Source organism: Nycticebus coucang, chromosome 16 (genome assembly GCF_027406575.1).
Source record: "Nycticebus coucang isolate mNycCou1 chromosome 16, mNycCou1.pri, whole genome shotgun sequence".
In the NCBI taxonomy this organism is placed as follows: Eukaryota; Metazoa; Chordata; class Mammalia; order Primates; family Lorisidae; genus Nycticebus; species Nycticebus coucang.
In genome coordinates, this window is record NC_069795.1 from 62,060,590 (window position 1) to 62,080,756 (window position 20,167).

A 20,167-nucleotide genomic window follows, 5' to 3' on the forward strand; every position below is an offset into this window, starting at 1 on the left:
AAAAAGTTAAACAGAATCTTTATCTGGTTTTGGCCCATCGGTATAAATTTCCCAGTCACTATGGCATTTGGAAGCTTTTTCCAGGTTGAAGAGGTAAACGGCCTTAGTATTCAAGTCTAGAATAAAATATTTTCCATTGAAAATTCCTGTGTGAAATTACTGTCTGTAATGGGACTCAACGCAAAATTCTGTTAAGTATTATAAGCATGTTCATTTCCTACTGCCACTATAACAAATTACCATAAACTCGGTTGCTTAAAACAACATAACTTTATTACCTTTCAGTTCTACAAATCAGAAGTCAAAATGGATCTTATGAGGCTAAAATCAAGGTCTTGGATGTACTATATTCCTTCTGGAATTCTCCATGGGAGAATTCATTCCTTGCCTTTTCCAGCTGCTAGAGGAGGCCTAGCTTGTGCCCCATTATTCTGACGTCTACTCCATTGACACATCTCCTTTTCCAATTGTGACCCTCCTATCTCCCTTTAATAAGGATCCTTGTGATTATATTGGGTCCACCCAAATAATCCAGCATAATATCCCCCCTCAAGATCCTTGATCGCATCTGCGAACATGTCAGGACACATATTCACAAATTCTAGGAGTTAGAATATGAACATCTACCTTGGAAAGGGCAGGCACAGAAAGCGGGGGGCAGGGGAGGGGGCAGGTTTTATTCTGTTCAACACAATTGCCATTCACTTTCAAAGAATTAAGGAGATGATTTTAACCAAATAACAAATAAACACCCATCTTTTAGTTGCCAAAGACCTGGAATCTAGACTTTCCCAAAAAACTTGCTAGCTAATACACACTAACTTATGTTTGAAGGGTAAAAGATTACTCTATGTGCTAAGAATTGTCTACCCTAAAGCAAAACTCTCCAGGAAGGGGAAGAAAACATTCTAAACAGGAAAAAGATTCAACATTCATTTTTTTCTAAGTTAGCAGTTCCATCTTCCTTTTTGACGAATATTAAATACATTCTCCCCTTCCCTTTCTCAAGCTTTCCTTCCAGTGAATCAATTTAAGGCAGTGAAATCAGGTCCTTAAAGGCATGAGATACCTGAGGGTATGAACTTGATAATGGATGGACATAGCAGAAACATTTTTTTCCTGTCTAATATTTCATCGGGTATCAGAAAGTCAGTGAGGAACTATCACTTAATACACAGCATAACTTTCTTATTTTCTATCCCACAGAGGTAAAAGTACATAGCGGTTAGTTAAGACCATTGGTTTTAGTAAGAGATAAACAGGGCTAAGTCTCTGCTGTGCAATTCCTACTCCAATGATAGTAGGCAAGTTTCTAATCAACCTTATAGCCTGCTTATTCTACTTAATATTATACTGACATGAACTCTTTCTCATGTCATCAAATATTCTTGATGATCATTTATTTTAATGCCTGCTAGGTGTCACAGATAAAACTAAAGCACCAAAAGGCTAAATGGCCTGCTTAAGGTTTCAAAGTGATACGGTGGCACAGTTGGGACATTTCATGTTTGCTAGCCTGTGTTTATTCCACTCAACTCCTCCAGTTTGAAATTTCAGGCAACAGCTTTCATAGACACACTCCCATGCACTCACCTGAGGTCAGACCACAATCTGGGTCAGCAGTTTTTAGGGTCAAGTGAGTGGTGTCAAAAACCACAGAATTGACAAAATAGATTTGACAGGACAAGAATTGCTCTCCCCACTCCATTATCCCCTCTGTCACCAAATCTCACTTCCCCAACTCCTCAACTCCCACCTTTACTTCTTAGGGAGAGAGAGGGTTTAAAACAATAAAGGGAGGGCGGCGCCTGTGGCTCAAGGAGTAGGGCGTCGGTCCCATATGCCGGAGGTGGCGGGTTCAAACCCAGCCCCAGCCAAAAACCACAAAAAAAAAAAAAAAAAAAAACAATAAAGGGGCCAAGAGTTTGTTAGAATAATCATCCTCCAAAGTTATGCCATGAAAGTCAGTAACACAAGAGAAAAATGTCCATGTCAGATAAATGCCCCTCTCTAAAGAATCTAAAGGCCCTAGATTCTCCTTGATTGGGTTTTTTGGGGTACAGGGACTCAGGAAACAGAGAAGAATAAGAAAGGATGGAGAGAAAGGTGTCATTTAAAGCGGAACTCAAACATTTTACTCCATCAGTCTTTCAATTCTCCTTCAATAATATACCAATTAAGAAAAAGAGCATACAAGAAACAAACAGAACAATGTTATTGTGATTAATGTTGTGGTCGCCAAGACAAAAAAATGTCTAAGCTTTAGTAAATTAGAGCTACTTTAAGCCATAATGCCCCATACTTCCACTGTTGGTTTACTTGATTTACTGATGTTGATAAATCAAAGATTTATTATCTGCCTATAAATGCTATTAAATGTCTTTTAATCAGATGTGTTTCTTTGTCTCCAACATTAGATTCAGATTTAGTAGCCACAAACTAAAACCATTTAAGATGGAGATATTGCAGTTATTTTTTTTTTTTTTTTGCCCTTGAGATTCCTCTGCATTATGTAGAAGCTTTGCACGGCCCTTGAATACTTACTACACAGACTCTATGGTCTTTTATTCCTACCCCTTGTTCCCTGAACCCCTTGTGGCCCCATACCATTCATATATATATATATATATATATATATATATTTTTTTTTTTTTTTTTAAGACAGTGCCTCACTCTGTCACCCTGGGTAGAGTGCCATGGTGTCACAGCAACCTAAAACTCTTGGGCTCAAGAGATCCTCCTGCTCCAGCCTCTCCTGAAATCCTTCATCTTTCTCCATGCACAATCATTAAATGAATTGATGAGTAACTCCCGAGTCCATTCACCTATTCATTCGTCTATTCTTTCTTCCAGTTGGATACCCTTCCAACTTCATAGTTGTTCTATTTTTTTTTTTTAAGTAAACAAACGCTATGCTTTGTCTCTAATAATCAATTTGCATTAGGATTACTCTCTGCTGCCCCTGGAGGTAACACAGTGAAAGCAATGCTAATGTTTTCCTAAACGTCCTTAGCAAATGCAGTAATACCTGCACTTAAAGATTTTGATCGCGTTCCCTGTGTGTGGATTATTAGAGTGGACAGACAGCTGGAGACGCCCAGCGAACTGGCGGATTGCTATATATAAGAGGTAATTTAAAACCACAGACTCTGTTGTAGAGATTCTTCCCTGCCTGGCCATGCTGGCCAGCAGGCCCCTCCCCTATGGAGGTCAGCAGCTTGTAAATGCTGACAAAACCCAATTGACAAATAATTATTCCTGAACTGAGGGAGGCATCCGAAAGGAGAGCCACTCAAAACCACGGGGAGCTGGGAAAACTGTTGGACAATTGAAGGGAAGGGATCCTGCCCGGGAAACAGACATTTTGAACTACCCAAAAGGGCAGGCACCTTTCCCCAAGGTGTTGGAGAGGGCTGGTGAACTGGCAGGCGCCAATCCAAAAGGGAAACTCTGAACCATAAAACTCAGAATAAGTCCCCCGAACACTCCAACCACAGGAACTGGCTACAACTACTGAAGCCGTGGACCCGGCTTTAGCTGCTAAAGCCGCGAACTTGGTTTCAGCCCCGGGAGCCAGCTACAGCAGCTAAAACCGCAAACTCGCCAACGACCCTGTGAACTCAGCACCACTCCCCCTACAGCCAATTGCAGTCGCCAGTTTGCAGGAGAACCTGGGAACAGAGTGGAAAGACTTAAGAAGTGTGGACACCCGCACTGAGTGGGAAGGTCGGTCGCAAGTGCTGTCTGGAAAAGAACAGCTGAGGTTATACAATTCTTTTTTTTTTTTTTTTTGGTAGAGACAGAGTTTCACTTTATTGCCCTCAGTAGAGTGCTGTGGTGTCACACAGCTCACAGCAATCTCCAGCTCCTGGGCTTAGGCAATTCTCCTGCCTCAGCCTCCCGAGCAGCTGGGACCACAATGCCCGGCTATTTTTTTGTTGCAGTTTTGGCCGGGGCTGGGTTTGAACCCACCACCCTCGGTATATGGGGCCAACGCCCTGCTCACTGAGCCACAGGTGCCACCCAAGGTTACACAATTCTTAGGTGACAAACTTTTACAGAAATTTCAAAATGGCCATCAGCCATGGAAGGTGGTTATCATGGTAACAGTATAAACTGTAAATCAGGTATAAGCCTCAGAACCACTCACAGCGCCACCTGGTGTCCAGAAAGTATATTGCAGTATGAATATATTCCTACGAAAGTTGATCCCCACAGTAGACATATAGATATATATAGGTATATTTCTACATGCAAGAATATTTTTGTAGTTGGTGCTTTTTTGTTTTGTTTTGGTTTGGTTTTCATGGGGTTTTTTGTTTGTTTTGTTTTTGTCTGTTTTTTCCTCACCATTTTCTTAGAGGAGATTTCAATAGTTTTTTATTACTTTTTATATAGATATATTTTTTATTTCTATGTCTTCTAATTTTAATTACTTCTTTCTTCTCTTTTAACATTCCTATTAACACCACTTTTTTCTCTCTTTTTTTCCTTTCAATTATTTTACGATTATCACTATTTTTATTGCAGTTGTTGTTATATTGCTGTTGTCGTGGCTGTTACCTGTATGTCTATGTGTTTCCGCCTGTCTCTGTATCTATGGGCGCGTGTGCCTGCTAACCTTTGTATCTGTTTATTTGTTTATTTGGTCTCAATGAGCTTGGTGTTATGACCTGCAACTCTGAGCTGCTAGCACTCCCCTCCACTCTCACTCCGTGATCTGGAGACCTGCCCCCCCAAGAGTCCAGATTCTTGGGTGAACTCTTGAGAGGTGTAGACAGGACCTGGACTGCAGCTGGCCAGTGCTGACTCTGCAGCAAAGGAGCGAGAAGACGATGGTCGGCTAAGAGGGAATTACACTGGAGCAGTGGTGTCTCGAGGTGCAGAGCAACAGCCATCTTCAGCAATAACAAGGCCCACCCCCAGATATCCCATAGTCTCTCCTCCTCTCTTCCTGGGCAACCAGATGAGGCCAAGCATCTTCTCAGATGGCAACCACCATGGAACAGACCTGGGACTGAAACACAGGCCCCGTGAGTAAAGGGTTTGCCTAAGGCAGCACTGACCTAGGTGGAATACGGGGACTAGAAAATACACCCTCAGAGCCGGAAAACTCCCAGGGTGGGGCTGATCCAGAGGACCGCTTTACAGAGCCTAAGACGAACCTGGCCTTCAGGGGATCAGCAGCCTATAGACAAAGGAGGCCAAGAGGCTAAAGCTGACAACTGATAGTGCTGCGAATACAAACCCGCAGGACTAAAGACAGGGCCTGAGGCACAGGTTCTGGGAATTCAAATCAGCCCCTCCTCTGCAGAAGAATCTAGCAGGGTCAGAAACAAACTCCCACAGGGTTGTTCCGTTCACCCAGTAACATAAACTAAGGGTGGGGCTGGAACTGAGTGAACACCTCCACCCTCCATCAAGTGCCCGAGGTTGACAGGCCACACCACCCCCTACTGGATAAAGACAGAGAGTAGCGGCCTAGACAAGCAGACACAGACTACCCTGTGACTTAGGCAGGTGCAAACCCCTGGAGTATCTGCTTACTGCAGACAACTGACCGGGTCACAGCCCTGTGGGGCTAGCAGCGACTGGGTGTGACAGAGCTGCAAGGTGGGGAAGGAGGCATCAATCTTCCCAGACTGATCTATTTACTGGGTGGCTCTTCCTGACTCCACGCAGCACTGGAGCAAGCCATATTAGAGCAGTCACCAGACCCCTGTGATCCAGTTCCCAGGAACCTCTTGAACTCTCCCACCCAAGGCAGCTGCTGATTGAGACAATTGATTTGGACCTTTTGAACTGAGCCACTCACCTGGGGACTATCCAGGTGGTGCCCTGGGTGTATGGTTGTAGGAAGGTTTGATTTTCCTTTTCCATTTGTTGCCTGTGGTGGTGGGTGATTTAATTGCTGGTATTTCTCCACAGCTGAGACTTCAACTCACAGTAACTTTCACTAGGGTCAAATAGAAACCAGCTGAAAACAAGACATAACCACTTAGCCCCTCTACATGAAACAGGGCCCCAGTTTCTCAGACCACAGCACTGTACGGGTCCTCGACAAAACACCAGGGGAGAAATCAAAGGGAGTAAAGCAATCATGGGGCGGAATCAGCGGAAAAACTCTGGTAACATGAATAACCAGAATAGATCAACCCCTCGCCCCCAAGGAAAGATACGGCAGATGCAATTGAAGATCCCATTCACAAACAACTGGCTGAGATGTCAGAAATCGAATTCAGAATTTGGATGGAAAACAAGATTAACAAAATGGAACTAGGAATTCATGGAGAAATTCAAAAGCTGTCTCAAGAATTTAACGAATTTAAAGACAAAACCACCAAAGACTTAGACACACTGAAGCAAGAATTTGCAGCCCTCAAAGATATGAAAAATACAGTAGAATCCCTTAGCAACAGAATGGACCAATCAGAAGAAAGGATTTCCAACATTGAAGATAAAGCCTTTGAATGTTCCCAAACTCTCAAAGAGAAAGAGAAATGGAGAGCAAAAACAGATCATTCTCTCAGAGAGCTCTGGGATAACTCGAAGAAGGCAAATATCCGACTTATAGGAATTCCTGAAACAGATGAAGTGGCCTCCCTGGGCGCAGAGGCCCTTCTGCATGAAATTATGAAAGAGAATTTTCCAGACATGCCTAGAGAACCTGAAATTCAGATAGCAGATAGATTCAGAACCCCAGCACGACTCAACACCAATAAGACATCCCCCAGGCATATCATAATTAACTTCACTAAAGTTAATATGAAGGAGAAAATTCTCAAAGTGGCCAGGCGAAAGAAAACTATTACCTTCAAAGGGAAGAACATTAGAATGACTGCAGATCTCTCTGCTGAAACTTTTCAAGCCAGAAGAGGGTGGTCATCAACATTTAATCTCCTAAAGCAAAATAACTTTCAACCCTGGATCTTGTACCCAGCTAAACTGAGTTTCATTTATGATGGAGAAATTAAATACTTTAATGACATTCATATGCTAAAGAAATTTGCCATAACCAAACCAGATTTTCAGGATATTCTCAGACCTATCCTCCATAATAACCAACCCAATCCTCTACTACAAAACTAAACTCACTCAGAAACTTCTGATCAAACTCCAACTTCTACAATGGCAAAAGGATTAAAAATGCCCACTGGACTTTCAAAAAACTCCATACCCAAAATTTCACCAAACTTATCAATACTCTCCATTAATGTGAATGGCTTAAACTGCCCTCTAAAGAGACATAGGTTAGCTGACTGGATACAAAAACTCAGGCCAGATATTTGTTGCATACAAGAGTCACATCTTAACTTAAAAGACAAATACAGACTCAGGGTGAAAGGATGGTCATCCATATTTCAGGCAAATGGTAATCAGAAAAAAGCAGGTGTTGCAATTTTATTTGTGGATACAATAGGCTTTAAACCAACAAAAGTAAGGAAGGACATAAATGGTTACTTCACATTTGTTAAGGGTAAGACTCAATATGATGAGATTTCAATTATTAATATCTACGCACCCAACCAGAATGCACCTATTTATAAGAGAAACTCTAATAGACATGAGCAACTTGATTTCCTCCAACTCCATAATAGTTGGAGATTTTAACACTCCTTTGGCAGTGATGGATCGATCCTCCAACAAAAAACTGAGTAAAGAAATTCTAGATTTAAATCTAACTATCCAGCATTTAGATTTAGCAGACATCTACAGAACATTTCATACCAACAAAACTGAATACACATACTTCTCATCAGCCCATGGAACTTACTCCAAAATCGATCACATCTTAGGTCACAAGTCTAACCTCAGTAAATTTAAAGGAATAGAAATTATTCCATGCATCTTCTCGGACCACCATGGAATAAAACTTGAGATGAGTAACAGGAATCTGCATACACATACAAAAACATGGAAGTTAAATAACATTATGCTGAATGATAGCTGGGTCAGAGATGAGATCAAGAAGGAAATTGCCAAATTTTTAGAACAAAACGACAATGAAGACACGAACTATCAGAACCTCTGGGACACCGCAAAGGCAGTTCTAAGAGGGAAATTTATAGCACTGCAAGCCTTCCTTAGGGGAACGGAAAGAGAGGAAGTAAGCAACTTAATGGGACATCTCAAGAGACCGGAAATGGAAGAACACTCCAACCCCAAATCCAGTAGAAGAAAAGAAATAACCAAAATCAGAGCAGAACTACATGAAATTGAAAACAAAAGAATAATACAACAGATCAATAAATCAAAAAGCTAGTTTTTTGACAAGGTCAACAAAATACATAAACCTTTGGCCAACCTAATCAGGGAAAAAAGAGTAAAATCTCTAGTCTCATCAATCAGAAATAACAAAGACAAAATAAAAACAGACTCCTCAAAAATCCAAAAAATCCTTAATGAATATTACAAGAAACTTTACTCTCAGAAATATGAAAATATGAAGGAAATTGACCGTTACTTGGAAGCACATCACCTTCCAAGACTTAACCAGAATCAAGTGGAACTGTTGAACAGGCCCATATCAAGTTCGGGAATAACATCAACCATACAAAATCTCCCCAAAAAGAAAAGCCGGGACCAGATAGTTTTAGGTCAGAATTCTACCAAACCTTTAAAAAGGAATTAGTACCTACATTACTCAACCTGTTCCAAAAGGTAGAAAAAGAAGAAAGACTACCCGACACGTTCTATGAAGCAAACATCACCCTGATCCCCAAACCAGGAAAAGACCCAACAAGAAAAGAAAATTATAGACCAATATCACTAATGAATATAGATGCAAAAATATTCAACAAGATTCTAACAAACAGAATCTAGCAACATATCAAACAAATCATACATCATGACCAAGTCAGTTTTATCCCAGGGTCTCAAGGCTGGTTCAATATACGTAAATCTATAAATGTAATTCAGCACATAAACAAATTAAAAAACAAAGACCATATGATTCTCTCAATCGATGCAGAAAAAGCTTTTGATAACATCCAACATCCCTTCATGATCAGAACACTTAAGAAAATTGGTATAGAAGAGACATTTCTTAAACTGATTGAGGCCATCTACAGCAAACCCACAGCCAATATCATATTGAATGGAGTTAAGTTGGAATCATTTCCACTCAGATCAGGAACCAGACAAGGCTGCCCATTGTCTCCATTGCTCTTTAACATTGGAATGGAAGTTTTAGCCACCAGAATTAGGGAAGAAAAGGTAATCAAGGGTATCCACATAAGGTCAGAAGAGATCAAACTTTCGCTCTTCACAGATGATATGATTGTATATCTGGAAAACACTAGGGACTCTACTACAAAACTCTTAGAAGTGATCAAGGAATACAGCAGCATCTCAGGTTACAAAATCAACATTCATAAATCTTAGCCTTTATATATACCAACAATAGTCAAGTTGAAAAAACAATTAAGGACTCTATCCCATTCACAGTAGTGCCAAAGAAGATGAAATACTTAGGAGTTTATCTAACAAAGGACATGAAAGATCTATATAAAGAGAACTATGAAACTCTAAGAAAAGAGATAGCTGAGAATGTTTACAAATGGAAAAATATACCATGCTCATGGTTGGGAAGAATCAACATTGTTAAAATGTCCATACTACCCAAAGCAATATATAATTTCAACGCAATCCCTATTAAAGCTCCACTGTCATACTTTAAAGATCTTAAAAAAACAATACTTCGTTTTATATGGAATCAGAAAAAACCTTGAATAGCCAAGACATTACTCAAAAATAAAAACAAAGCAGGAGGAATCACGCTACCAGACCTCAGACTATACTACAAATCGATAGTGATCAAAACAGCATGGTACTGGCACAAAAACAGAGAAGTAGATGTCTGGAACAGAATAGAGAATCAAGAGATGAATCCAGCTAATTACCATTATTTAATCTTTGACAAGCCAATTAAAAACATTTAATGGGGAAAAGATTCCCTATTTAACAAATGGTGCTGGGTGAACTGGCTGGCAACCTGTAGAAGACTGAAACTGGACCCACACCTCTCACCATTAACCAAGATAGACTCTCACTGGATTAAAGATTTAAACCTAAGACATGAAACTATAAAAATACTAGAAGAGAGTGCAGGGAAAACCCTTGAAGAAATTGGGTTGGGCGAGTTTTTTATGAGAAGGACCCCCCGGGCAATTGAAGCTGCTTCAAAAATACACTATTGGGACTTGATCAAACTAAAAAGCTTCTGCACAGCCAAGAACACAGTAAGTAAAGCAAGAAAACAGCCCTCAGAATGGGAAAAGATATTTGCAGGTTATGTCTCTGACAAAGGTTTAATAACCAGAATCCACAGAGAACTCAAACGCATTAGCAAGAAAAGAACAAGGGATCCCATCGCAGGCTTGGCAAGGGACTTGAAGAGAAACTTCTCTGAAGAAGACAGGCATGCGGCCTTCAGACATATGAAAAAATGCTCATCATCTTTAATCATCAGAGAAATGCAAATCAAAACTACTTCGAGATATCATCTAACTCCAGTGAGACTAGCCTACATCGCAAAATCCCAAGACCAGAGATGTTGGCGTGGATGTGGAGAAAAGGAAACACTTTTGCACTGCTGGTGGGAATGCAAATTAATACATTCCTTTGGGAAAGAGATATGGAAAACACATAGAGATCTAAAAATAGATCTGCCATTCAATCCTGTAATCCCTCTACTGGGCACATACCCAGAAGACCAAAAATCACATCATAACAAAGATATTTGTATCAGAATATTTATTGCAGCCCTATTCATAATTGCTAAGTCATGGAAAAAGCCCAAGTGCCCATTGATCCATGAATGGATTAATAAATTGTGGTATATGTACACCATGGAATATTATGCAGCCTTAAAGAAAGATGGAGACTTTACCTCTTTCATGTTTACATGGATGGAGCTGGAACATATTCTTCTTAGTAAAGTATCTCAAGGATGGAAGAAAAAGTACCCAATGTACTCACCCTTATTATGAAACTAATGTAGGACCTTCACATGAAAGCTATAACCCAGTTACAACCTAAGAATAGGGAGAAGGTGGAAAGGGAGGGGAGGGAGAGGAGAGGTAGGTGGAGGGAGGGGGATTAATGGGATTACACCTGCGGTGCATCTTACAAGGGTATATGTGAATCTTAGTAAATGTGGAATATAAAGGTCTTAGCAAAATAACTAAGAAAATCTCAGGAAAGCTATGTTAACTAGAGTGATGAAAATGTGTCAAACGGTCTATGAACCAAGTGTATGGTGCCCCATGATCATACTAATGTACACAGCTATGATTTTTAAAAAAAAATTTCAAGATACTAAAAAAAAAAAAAGATTTTGATCGCTAGGTATGTTAACATGACTAAACAGTCACATTAAATTTACATCTTTTGAAAACTAAGTAAACAAATGACTACCTACTGGGAAGTAAAGGTGTTATAACCTGAAGAAATTTTATTGAAAAGGACAATAAGGAATGTTCTGAGTTGCCATGATGGTCTAATAAATACAGCACTATAAAGAAATGGATGGAAGGAAGCTAGAGACTATGTTTCATTCCATGCAAATTTGAAGATTGTCGCCATTGGCTACCTTGAACCTGGAAATCAAATTCTAAGAGGAGAGTTTAGTATGAAGAATGGTTGTTGTGAAGTAACCTCAGATCATCGCTCTGAGAAATGAAAGGACAAAAACTGGCCTGGGCAGTAAGAGAAGTCAAACTGCGAGGCTGGCCCACACCAGACTCAGCTAACTCCAGTGGGGAGCTCTGGAGTATAAAGTGTCCTTTAGATTTGTCATCTGCTGGCCTTAAATGACCAGGTCTCTATAACTCTGCATCTATCCATCACCGGATATACATAGCAAAAGGAAGTACCATGACTTTGGGTGAGGCAATCCATGAAGGGGCTGACCCCTGACAACAATATCAACACTGGAACAACAAAGTCACTTTAATTCTGATCTTTAATTACAGCGATATTCCACTCAGCCAATTGTCTTTTATTCCCAAGAAACAAAATTAAGGGAAAGTCTCGTCAAAAATATAACTTGAAGGAGTTCTGCGTTAAGAAATTTGGTACTTGACCAGGTGCGATGGCTCACGCCTATAATCCCATCACTCTGGGAGATGAGTGGATTGTTTGCGTTCAGAAGTTCAAGACTAGCCTGAGCGAGAGCAAGACCTCATCGCTTAAAAAAAAAAAATAGCTGGGTGTTGTGGTGTGCACCTGTAGTCCTATAATGCTCTAACTTCATTTTGTACATAGAGCCAGACTTACTCCATTTTGCTAAGGAATTTGCTAAGGGCTTTCGACACTCCCCCTTTAAGCTCAGCTGAAAGCTGCAGAGTTTAGCAAAAAACTGCAAAATCCTGTGAAACCACAGCTCTCCCTTGTAAGCATTCCCCTTATTCTACAGATCTAACCTTAAACAGGTGTTGGCTTTTATGAAACTCGGGTTGCGTTAAGGACTCCCCTTCCCCTACCGAAAGCACCTTATAAAAAGTTTGTGCTGCTGCTTCTGGGGGTCTAGAGACTTTGTGGTGTGAGCCCACTCTTGACACTGGCCAGTAAAGGACCCCTGTTTAATTTGGATTCAGTGTGCTGGCATTTCTCTATTCCACTCACTTTGAGTATAACAGTCCCAGCTACTCCAAAGGCTGAGGTAAGAGGATCTACCTGAGCCCAAGAGTTTGTGGTTGCTGTGAGGTATGATGCTACAGCACTCTCAAGTAAGACAAAGTAAGACTCTGTCTAAAAAAAAAAAAAAGAAAGAAAAATTTGCTACTTGGGGCAGTTATGTTATTTTTACCCTTTAATGGCAACTTTGAAATCTACAAGAATATAGAAATAAATAGGAAAAAAAAAAGTCTGATCATATACACTGGCTAAGAACATCAAGGTAAGTCATTCTCAAGAGAAACAAGTAACATCTGATCTGCAAAAACATCCTCATTACTAAAGTAGAGAAAGATGGAAAAAAAATTTTTTTTCAACCGACCGAAAATGTATTTTTCTACACTTTTAAACTTTATATAGTGGTTTTTTCACTTCCTTCTGCTTTCCTTTCTTTTCCTTCTTTTTCTTATTTTCTTGTTATATATAGATTCTTTTTTGGTTCCAACTAACCCTTATGGTAAGTTAGAAAATGTTTTTTTTTCTTTTTCTTTTTTTTTTTTTTTTATTGTTGGGGATTCATTGAGGGTACAATAAGCCAGGTTACACTGATTGCAATTGTTAGGTAAAGTCCCTCTTGCAATCATGTCTTGCCCCCATAAAGTGTGACACACACCAAGGCCCCACCCACCTCCCTCCTTCCCTCTTTCTGTTCCCCCCCCATAACCATAATTGTCATTAATTGTCCTCATATCAAAATTGAGTACATAGGATTCATGCTTCTCCATTCTTGTCATGCTTTACTAAGAATAACGTCTTCCACATCCATCCAGGTTAATACGAAGGATGTAAAGTCTCCATTTTTTTTAATGGTTGAATAGTATTCCATGGTATACATATACCACAGCTTGTTAATCCATTCCTGGGTTGGTGGGCATTTAGGCTGTTTCCACATTTTGGCGATTGTAAATTGAGCTGCAATAAACAGTCTAGTACAAGTGTCCTTATGATAAAAGGATGTTTTTCCTTCTGGGTAGATGCCCAGTAATGGGATTGCAGGCTCAAATGGGAGGTCTAGCTTGAGTGCTTTGAGGTTTCTCCATACTTCCTTCCAGAAAGGTTGTACTAGTTTGCAGTCCCACCAGCAGTGTCAAAGTGTTCCCTTCTCTCCACATCCACGCCAGCATCTGCAGTTTTGAGGTTTTGTGATGTGGGCCATTCTCACTGGGGTTAGATGATATCTCAGGGTTGTTTTGATTTGCATTTCTCTAATACATAGAGATGATGAACATTTTTTCATGTGTTTGTTAGCCATTTGTCTGTCATCTTTAGAGAAAGTTCTATTCATGTCTCTTGCCCATTGATATAAGGGATTGTTGGCTTTTTTCATGTGGATTAATTTGAGTTCTCTATAGATCCTAGTAATCAAGCTTTTATCTGATTGAAAATATGCAAATATCAGGGGCAGCGCCTGTGGCTCAGTCGGTAAGGCGCCAGCCCCATATACCGAGGGTGGCGGGTTCGAACCCGGCCCCGGCCAAGCTGCAACCAAGAAGTGGCTGGGCGTTGTGGCGGGCGCCTGTAGTCCCAGCTGCTCGGGAGGCTGAGGCAAGAGAATCGCTTGGGCCCCAGGAGTTGGAGGTTGCTGTGAGCTGTGTGGGGACACGGCACTCTACCGAGGGCCATAAAGTGAGACTCTGTCTCTACAAAAAAAAAAAAAAGAAAGAAAATATGCAAATATCCTTTCCCATTGTGTAGGTTGTCTCTTTGCTTTGGTTATTGTCTCCTTAGTTGTACAGAAGCTTTTCAGTTTAATGAAGTCCCATTTGTTTATTTTTGTTGTTGTTGCAATTGCCATGGCAGTCTTCTTCATGAAGTCTTTCCCCAGGCCAATATCTTCCAGTGTTTTTCCTATGCTTTCTTGGAGGATTTTTATTGTTTCATGCCTTAAATTTAAGTCCTTTATCCATCTTGAATCAATTTTTGTGAGTGGGGAAAGGTGTGGGTCCAGTTTCAGTCTTTTACATGTAGACATCCAGTTCTCCCAACACCATTTATTGAATAGGGAGTCTTTTCCCCAAGGTATGTTCTTGTTTGGTTTATCGAAGATTAGGTGGTTGTAAAATGTTAGTTTCATTTCTTGGTTTTCAATTCGATTCCAAGTGTCTATGTCTCTGTTTTTGTGCCAGTACCATGCTGTCTTGAGCACTATGGCTTTGTAGTACAGACTAAAATCTGGTATGCTGATGCCCCCAGCTTTATTTTTGTTACAGAGAACTGCCTTAGCTATACGGGGTTTTTTCCGGTTCCATACAAAACGCAGAATCATTTTTTCCAAATCTTGAAAGTACGATGTTGGTATTTTGATAGGAATGGCATTGAATAGGTAGATTGCTTTGGGAAGTATAGACATTTTAACAATGTTGATTCTTCCCATCCATGAGTATGGTATGTTCTTCCATTTGTTAATATCCTCTGCTATTTCCTTTCTGAGGATTTCATAGTTTTCTTTTTTTTTTTTTTTGTAGAGACAGAGTCTCTCTTTAATGGCCCTCGGTAGAGTGCCGTGGCATCACACGGCTCACAGCAACCTCCACCTCCTGGGCTGAAGCGATTCTCTTGCCTCAGCCTCCCGAGTAGCTGGGACTACAGGCACCCACTACAACACCCGGCTGTTTTTTTTTTTGGTTGCGGTTTGGCCGGGGCCGGGTTTGAACCCGCCACCCTCGGTATATGGGGCTGGTGCCTTACCGACTGAGCCACAGGCGCCGCCCCATAGTTTTCTTTATACAGGTCCTTCACCTCCTTTGTTAGGTATACTCCTAGGTATTTCATTTCTTTGAAACTATGGTGAAGGGAGTTGTGTCCTTAATTAGCTTCTCATCTTGACTGTTATTGGTGTACACAAAGGCTACTGACTTGTGGACATTGATTTTATATCCTGAAACATTACTGTATTTTTTGATGACTTCTAGGAGTCTTGTGGTTGAGTCTTTGGGGTTCTCTAAGTATAAGATCATGTCGTCAGCAAAGAGGGAGAGTTTGACCTCCTCTGCTCCCATTTGGATTCCCTTTATTTCCTTGTCTTGCCTAATTGTATTGGCTAGAACTTCCAGCACTACGTTGAATAGTAAAGGTGACAGAGGACAACCTTGTCTGGTTCCAGTTCTAAGAGGAAAAGCTTTCAGTTTTACCCATTCAGTAAAATATTGGCTGTGGGTTTGTCATAGATAGCTTCGATCAGTTTTAGAAATGTGCCACCGATGCCTATACTCTTCAGTGTTCTAATTAGAAAAGGATGCTGGATTTTATCGAATGCTTTTTCTGCATCTATTGAGAGGATCATGTGATCTTTATTTTTGCCTCTGTTAATATGGTGGATAACGTTTATAGACTTGCGTATGTTAAACCAGCCTTGCATCCCTGGGATGAAGCCTACTTGATCATGATGAATGACTTTTTTGATCACAAGCTGTAATCTATTGGCTACGATTTTGTTGAGAATTTTTGCGTCTATATTCATGAGTGAGATTGATCTGAAATTCTCCTTTTTGTTTGGGTCTTTTCCTGGTTTTGGTATCAAGGTGATGTTTGCTTCATAGAATGTGTTGGGAAAGATTCCTTCTTCCTCAATTTTTTGGAATAATTTCTGCAGTACAGGAATAAGCTCTTCCTTGAAGGTTTGATAGAATTCTGGAGTGAAGCCATCTGGACCAGGGCATTTTTTGGTTAGAAGATTTTTTATTGTTTCTTTGATCTCAGTGCTTGAAATTGGTCTGTTCAGGAGCTCTATTTCTTCCTGGCTGAGTCAAGGGAGAGGGTGTGATTCCAAATATTGATCCATTTCTTTCACATTGTCAAATTTCTGGGCATAGAGTTTCTGGTAGTATTCAGAGATGATCTCTTGTATCCCTGTGGGATCAGTTGTTATTTCCCCTTTATCATTTCTGATTGAGCTTACTAGAGATTTTACTTTTCTATTCCTCATTAGTCTGCCAATGGTTTATCTATTTTATTTATTTTTTCAAAAAACCAACTCCTTGTTTCATTCATTTTCTGAATGATTCTTTTGTTTTCAGTTTCATTGATCTCTGATTTGATTTTGGATATTTCTTTTCTTCTACTGAGTTTAGGCTTAGATTGTTCTTCTTTTTCCAATTCCATAAGATCTCTTGTGAGATTGTCGATGCCCTCTCTTTCTGTTTTTCGAATGTAGGCATCTAAAACGATAAATTTTCCTCTCAAAACTGCTTTTGCAGTATCCCAGAGGTTTTGGTAGCTTGTGTCTTCATTGTTGTTATGCTCAAGGAAGTTAATGATTTCCTGTTTTATTTCTTCCTGCACCCATCTGCTATTCAACAGAAGATTGTTTAATTTCCATGCCTCTGGGTGGGGTCGAGCATTTTTGTTAGAGTTGAGTTCCACTTTTAGCGCCTTATGGTCTAAGAAGATACAAGGTAAAATTTCAATTCTTTTGATTCTGTTGATATTTGTTTTGTGTCCCAGGATATGATCAATTTTGGAGAATGTTCCATGGGGTGATGAGAAGAATGTATATTCTTTATCTTTGGGATGGAGTGTTCTATATGCGTCTATCAATCACAGTTGTTCTAGGGTCTCATTTAAATCTCTTATATCCTTGTTTAATTTCTGTTTAGAGGATCTGTCCAGCTCTGTAAGAGGAGTGTTAAGGTCCCCTGTTATTATGGTATTATCAGATATCATATTGCTGAGACTGAGTAAGGTCTGTTTCAAGAATCTGGGAGCATTTAAATTGGGTGCATAAATATTTAGAATTGAAATGTCTTCTTGTTGTATTTTTCCCTTGACCAATATAAAGTGACCATCTTTGTCTTTTTTGACTTTAGTTGCTTTAAATCCACATGTATCTGAAAATAAGATTGCAAATCCTCTTTTCTTCTGAATTCCATTTGCCTGAAAAATTGTCTTCCAACCCTTGACTCGGAGCTTTAATTTGTCTTTTGAAGCCAGGTGTGTTTCTTGCAGACAGCAAATGGATGGCTTGTGTTTTTTAATCCAGTCAACCAATCTATGTCTCTTCAGTGGGGAATTCAAGCCATTAACATTTATTGAGATAATTGATAAGTGTGGTAGTATTCTATTCGTCTTATTTTGTGAGAGTCCATTGCTTAGTTTTATCTTTTGCATCAGTGTGGAGGTTAGGTTCTGTCCTTTAATTTCTGAGTTCTTACTTTGCTGCTGATCCATTGTGGTGGTCAGTGTGCAGAACAGGTTGAAGTATTTTCTTTAGAGCTGCTCTTGTTGTAGGGAATTTCCTCAATGTTTGTATATCCGTAAATGATTTGATTTCTCCATCAATTTTGAAGCTTAGCTTAGCAGGGTACAGAATTCTGGGCTGGAAATTGTTCTGTTTAAGTAGATTAAAGGTAGATGACCATTGTCTTCTTGCTTGGAAAGTTTCATTAGAGAAGTCTGCGGTCACTCTGATGGATTTTCCCCTGTAGGTCAACTGGCGCTTACTCCTGGCAGCTTGCAGAATCTTTTCTTTTATCTTGACTTTGGACAGGTTCATCACAATGTGTCTTGGAGGAGCTCGGTTAGAGTTGAGGCGACCTGGGGTCCGATATCCCTCTGAAAGCAGTGTGTCAGAATCTTTGGTGATATTTGGGAAATTTTCTTTTATAATATTCTCTAGTATGGCTTCCATTCCTCTGGGGCATTCTTCTTCCCCTTCTGGAATTCCTATAACTCGTATGTTGGAACGCTTCATAAAGTCCCATAATTCTGACAGTGAACATTTTGCTTTCTCTCTCTTCTTTTCTGCCTCTTTTACTATCTGAGTTATCTCAAAAACTTTGTCTTCTACCTCTGAAATTCTTTCTTCTGCATGGTCTAACCTGTTGCTGATACTTTCCATTGCATCTTTCAGTTCCCTGATTGACTGTTTCAGTTCCCTCAGCTCTGCTATATCCTTTTTATATTCTTCATATTATTCATCTCTTATTTGATTCTGTTTTTGAATTTCCTTTTGGTTATTTTCCACTTTATTAGCAGTTTCCTTCATTGTTTCCATCATTTCTTTCATTGTTTTCAAACTGTGTATTCTAAATTCCTTTTCTGTCATTCCTAACATTTCTTTATAGGTGGAATCCTCTGCAGTAGCTACCTCATGGTCCCTTGGCGGGGTTGTTCTGGACTGGTTCTTCATGTTGCCTGGAGTTTTCTGCTGATTCTTCCTCATGAGTGATTTCTTTTATCTGTTTCCTTGTCCTAATTTTCCTTTCACTACCTCTTGCTCTTTAAGTTCTCGTGCCTGTGGACTAAGGGTTACAGGACCAGAAGGGTGAGAAGGTTGAAGAGCAAAAAAGGGATGAAAGAAAGGAGGACCAAGTGATAAGAAAAAAAAAAGAAAAATAGAGAAAGGAGAGGGGGTGGGTAAAAGGAATATTGACAAAAAGAAGAGAGGCCCTGAAAGAGGGAGACAGAGCAATATAGGTGTACAGTAGGGTACTTTGATACAACCTTAAAAAAAAAACCACCTTCTGGGGGTGCCCAGTTGGGTGGTTCCCTTGAGGTCAGCAGCTCTTTGATAACCTGATCAGACACAGTACCCCACCTCCACCAAGTAGAGAGGAAAGACAAAAATGCTATAAATCAAACCAAGACAAGCAAACAGAAAACTTTACGGGATAAAATTGGCTGGAAAAACCAAATAATAGCGGTAGAAACACTAACAAAAATGAAGTTCTAATTATTGAAATTGGCAGCAATGGGAAATTATAATTAAACTAGAAAAATTGAGAAAGATAAAGGATCTGTATGATCTGTATGGAAAAGGTTGAACTTAAAAAACAAAACAACAATCAACAACATCAAAATAAACAAAAAAAAAACAACCAAACCAAAAAAAAAAAAAAAAAAACACACAACCAAAAACAAAGCAGTGTGTATATGTTATTGAATATTGTCTGGGCAACACGTGGTCTTCTGGGGTATGAGATGTTAATCACAGTTCTGATACAACTGGAGGCTGCTAGTTCCTCAAACCCCAGCAGGTAGACACCCTAAATCTCTCTTCAGCCCACTTAAAAGGCACTTTGAGCTTGTTCACTTGCTGAGCAGAAGCTTTCCCAGGGAAGTGCTTGTCGCTGGAATCACTGCTGAAGTGGCTATCTGCTTACCCTGTGTGCCAAAACTGGTCTCCCTCTGCCCCCGAGGGTTAGGGCTGCAAGGCCCCTCAGACCCCGCCCTTAGGCTACTTGGTCACTGGGTTACCAGCTCCCACCCAATTCCAGCTCTGCGACCCTGAGGGTGGAGCTTGCCGGGGCAGATCGCTCACAATGGCTGCCTATGACCCAGAGCCAAACACTATTAGCTCCGTCTGGCTCAGCAGCTCAGACTGGGGCCCTAGACAAAGGCCAAAGTTCTCCGCACTCCCACTCAGGCTCTCCCCAAGGCAGTTCAACTGAGTGCCAAGTCCAAAGACACCAAAACAGTTCACAGGTAAGGCCTTTCTGGTTTGCAGTCTCGCTGCTACTGAACTTACGGTTGCGGGCGGGTTTAGACGGAT